This window comes from Suncus etruscus, chromosome 1 (genome assembly GCF_024139225.1).
Source record: "Suncus etruscus isolate mSunEtr1 chromosome 1, mSunEtr1.pri.cur, whole genome shotgun sequence".
In the NCBI taxonomy this organism is placed as follows: Eukaryota; Metazoa; Chordata; class Mammalia; order Eulipotyphla; family Soricidae; genus Suncus; species Suncus etruscus.
The window spans coordinates 154697982-154703068 of record NC_064848.1 but is presented as its reverse complement, the minus strand read 5'-3'; the positions used below and the strand labels follow the sequence as shown (position 1 = coordinate 154703068).

Sequence of the window (5087 nt, the reverse complement as noted above, 5' to 3'; positions counted from 1 at the left end):
TGTTGCTGACCCAGATTCTGTGCCTTTGATGGTGAACAAAAAGTTGTACTTTTTTCCCTTAGAGATCGAAGCTCTGCAAAATGTTTGCTTGGATCAGGTGAGAAAAAAGAAGCCAGGTCAGCTCAGGGTCTGGAGCCTTTCTTTGTAGAAAGAGCACTAAGCCAGGAAAAAATGGCCAGTCTCTGGAAACCTCAATAAGTAAGAACTGGCAGGGCTTTGAGTTCATCTTACCTAAAGGCTTCAAAGTTGCTTTTGTTTTCATTTTAAAATTTTGTGGAGGGACTGGAGGGATAATACAGTGAGTAGGGCACTTGCCTTGCATGAGGGCAATCCAGGTTCAATCACTGGCATTCCATATGGTCTTGAATATGCCAGGAGTGATCCCTGAATGTGAAGCAGGAGTCGGTCCTGAGCATAAATATATTAATATATGCATACATAAATAAAGTAAAATATAAAAACTTTGTGGGAAATTGGTGAGCTCCCTATCCAGGCTAGGTGATGTGGGAGTTCTGGGCTGTAGAGTGCTGTGTGCTCTGCCTTATCATTATGCTTTCTGGAGTATCTGGTCCTATTTAGTAGTCTCTGTCCGGGAGCTGAAGCTGTCAACAAAGTACACCAGCCACAGAAGATTAATCTAGTTATTTATTGGGTTGTGCATATTACAGATGTCTCATTATAGCTGTCTCTTTGCTCTTTAGCAGTCTTATGGTTCATAGGGCTCTCTCAGGGGTCAGGAAAAGCCTATACTTCTCCAGGGTTCTCCCCATTACACTGCATACTCCCTCTTCTTCCCTACAACTGTATGCTATCTTGAGTCTTTTATTCACTCTCAGAATTCTTCTGGAATGGTCCTCTTACTGGTAGCAGTGGACTTACATGCTAGCCACTGTTTCTAGTTGCAGTTCTGCTGCTTTACTAACTGTTCTCCCTTTCTCAAGGTTCAGGTGACAACTTCCTCTACTTTTCCCAGGCCCCTGGAGTCATCTCTGTGGTCAGGGAAGCTTATATTAGAGGCAGCAAGCCTTACTAAACTAAACTATCACTCACACACACACACACACACACACACACACACACGTCTTGGGCAACTCTCTTTTAGGAAAAAGAACAAAGCTGTTCTAGTTTCAGTACATACCCAAATATTCAAAGTTTTGCTGTTTTTCCTGGATTCCATTTTCAAGATCCCATTATTTTGCTGCAACCAAGGACTCACATTTTTTCCCAAGCTGAAATTCATTCCTGTTCTGGGTTCCCAATATATGCCATTAGGTATATAGCCCCTTTAAGCTAAAGCCTAATTAGTGTGGGATAAATAAAAAGCCCCAGAAGATGTAATTTATACATCATAAAATCCACCTTTTTTAGAGGGCAATTTATGATTATAGTTACAGAATTACGCAGCCATCATCACAATCTAATTCTAAGACATTTCCACATCCCAAAAAGAAAGGTTATGTGCATTAATGGTCATTCATATTACCCCCACTTCTAGTCCTGGATAACCACTAATCGCATTTATATGTATTTATCTCTCTAAATATTTAATGAAAATAATATTTAATACAGGGGTATATCTAACTGGCTTCTTGTCCTTAGCAAAAATGTCCAAGGTTTATGTATCCTTAGTTCTCTTAATTCTTAGTTCTCTTTTATTGTCATCTGATAATCTATTATATACCAGATTTTGTTGGTGGAGGGTTATTTCCACCTATTTGGCCATCATTAATTATACTACTTTAAATGTTTTAAAACAAATATTTCTATAGATATATGTTTTAATTTATTGGAGAAATATAGAGATTTGACGTAGGGAAAGAAAGAAATGGCTGAAGAAGGAAAACTAGGTAGGGAAACAATATGAAAAAAGAGTATGGAGGCTTTGACTCATAAAATCATATGATGGGGCTGGCGAGATGGCGCTAGAGGTAAGGTGTCTGTCTTGCAAGCGCTAGCCAAGGAAGGACCACGGTTCGATCCCCGGTGTCCCATATGGTCCCTCCAAGCCAGGGGCGATTTCTGAGCACTTAGCCAGGAGTATCCCCTGAGCATCAAACAGGTGTGGCCAAAAAACAAAAACAAAAACAAAAAAAATAAATAAAATAAAATCATATGATGAAGAAATGGGATAGGAATTAGTTACACTTTGAAGTTAGATATAAATTCAAGTTCTTGCTAAACCACTTTACTGCCTATATAATATTCTGCAAGTTGGTCAGTTCTCTCATCTATGAAATGAAAAATGAGATGTTAAAGTAGAAGAGGTGCTTGCCTTGCATGAGTCTGACCCAGGATTGATCCCTAGAATCCCCTCTGCATGCCAGAAGAGATCCTTGAGCAAAAACCAAGAGTAAACACTAAGCAAAGCTGGGTTTGGCCCCAAAACCAAAGCAAATAAATTAGTTAATTAAATACAGAAATATTTGCTTTTCAAGATATTGATAAGAAGAAAAGAGAAATCTTGTCTCAAAAAGTTTATACACGGGAAGGGAGCAGCGCAGCAGGCGTGTGGATTGCGGGCCCGGGGCGCAGCGCAGGGGGTGTGGGGGCCGTGGGGCGGGGTGGGAAGGGAAGCGGCGGAGGAGGGAGGGGACTCAGGCTCTTTGCTGAGTGCGCCCTCAGCTCCGGTCCTCACTCGTCGCCGTCGGCCTGCCTCGCCACCAGCACCGCACTGCGCCCCGCTGCCCGCAGAAATGCTTAGATTACCCGCAGTCTTAAGGCAGATCCAACCCGTGTCCAGGGCACTGGCACCTCATCTCACCCGGGCTTATGCCAAAGATGTCAAATTCGGTGCTGATGCCCGGGCCTTAATACTTCAAGGTGTCAACCTTTTAGCCAATGCCGTCTCCGTTACTATGGGGCCAAAGGAGAGAACAGTAATTATTGAACAGAGTTGGAGTAGTCCCAAAGTAACCAAAGATGGTGTGACTGTTGCTAAGTCCATTGACTTATAAGATAAATATAAAAATATTGGCACCAAACTTGTTCAAGATGTTGCCAATAGCACAAATGAAGAGGCTGGGGATGCTACCACTACTGCTACTGTTCTGGCACGATCTATTGCCAAAGAAGGTTTCGAAAAGATTAGCAAAGGTGCCAATCCTGTGGAAATCAGAAGAGGTGTGATGCTCGCCGTTGACACTAATTGCTGAACTTAAAAAGCAGTCTAAACCAGTGACAACCCCTGAAGAAATCGCTCAGGTTGCCACGATTTCTACTAACGGAGACAAGGAGATTGGGTGTCATCACGGTCAAGGATGGAAAAACACTGAATGATGAATTAGAAATTATTGAAGGAATGAAATTTGATAGAGGTTATATTTCTTCATACTTCATTAATACTTCAAAAAGTCAGAAATGTGAGTTTCAAGATGCCTATGTTTTGTTGAGTGAAAAGAAAATCTCTAGTGTTCAATCCATTGTACCTGCTCTTGAAATTGCCAAAGCTCACCGGAAGCCCTTGGTCATAATTTCTGAAGATGTTGATGGTGAAGCTCTGAGTACACTTGTTTTAAGTAGGCTATCAGTTGGTCTTCAAGTTGTAGCAGTCAAAGGCCCGGGATTTGGTGATAATAGAAAGAACCAGCTTAAAGACATGGCTGTTGCTACTGGTAGTGCTGTATTTGAAGAAGAAGGACTGACTCTAAATCTTGAGGATGTTCAGCCACATGACTTGGGGAAAGTTGGAGAGGTCATTGTAACCAAAGATGACGCTATGCTCTTGAAAGGAAATGGAGACAAGGCTCAAATCGAAAAGCGTATTCAAGAAATAATCGAGCAGTTAGATATTACAAGTAGTGAATATGAAAAGGAAAAACTGAATGAACGTTTGACAAAACTCTCTGATGGTGTGGCTGTGCTCAAGGTTGGTGGGACAAGTGATATTGAAGTGAATGAGAATAAAGACCGAGTCACAGATGCCCTCAACGCTACTTGAGCTGCTGTGAAAGAAAGGATTGTTGTTGGAGAGGGATGTGCTCTGCTTCGGTGCATTCCGGCCTTGGACGCACTCAAGCCTGCCAATGAAGATCAAAAAATTGGAATAGACATTATTAAAAGAACACTCAAGATTCCTGCAATGACCATTGCTAAGAATGCAGGTGTTGAAGGATCATTGATTGTTGAGAAAATTTTGAAGAGTTCCTCAGATGTTGGATATGATGCTATGGTTGGAGACTTTGTGAATATGGTGGAAAAAGGAATCAGTGATCCAACAAAGGTTGTAAAAACTGCATTGTTGGATGCTGCCGGAGTCATCGACTCTCTGTTAATGACAGCAGAAGTTGTAGTCAATTCCTAAGGAAGAAATTCCTAAGGAAGAAAAGGACCCTGGGATGGCTGGAATGGGTGGAATGGGAGGAGGTATGGGAGGTGGCATGTTCTAATTCTTAGAATAGTGCTATTCCATTATTAATGATCTGTGAGAGGATGCTCAAGGTAAGTGCTCCTCACCCATAACTTCAGAGAAGTCAGTTAAAGGGAAAAGCTGAAGAAAAGGCTGGCTGATGCTTAAGAAAATCACTATAATCAGTTTACTGGTTTCAGTTGACAACATATAATGGTTTACTACTGTCATTGTCCATGCCTACAGATAATTTATTTTGTACTTTTGAATAAAAAGACATTTGTACATTCCTGATGACTGAGTGCAAGAGCCATGTACCAATGTACTGCTTTCAACTTAAATCATGAGGCATTTTTACTACTGTTCTGTGAAATTCAGGATTTTAGTGCTTGCCATCACCAGATGAGAAGTTAAGCAGTCTTTCTGTGGAGAGTAAGAATAATTGTGTACAAAGTAGAAAAATCCAATTATGTGAGAACCTTTGTGTAATAACTGTTTAAAGTTTTAAAAAAAGTTTATACACATGCTGAAGAATTTCTGAAAGTTCTAATTGTGCCACATGTCCAAGGGCGCATGAATATCAGTTGTTATTCTGAAGTAGCAGTAGCATGTTAGGTGGTTTATTGGGAAAAGTCAGGGAAAATATACCCTTTCTAAGTCAAATACATTTGAGGCAGATATCAACAGTTTCCCTGCTGTTCTTTCTCATGATTGAGTAAGAACTTTGGTCTTTCCTCCATTC

At 40.9% G+C, this 5087-nt stretch overlaps 1 pseudogene; it reads left to right on the top strand.

Annotated features, from left to right (window-relative positions):
- Positions 1 to 2693: 2693 nt before the first annotated feature.
- LOC126020787 (60 kDa heat shock protein, mitochondrial-like) lies at positions 2694 to 4837 on the top strand (annotated as a pseudogene).
- The last annotated feature ends 250 nt before the right edge of the window (positions 4838 to 5087 follow it).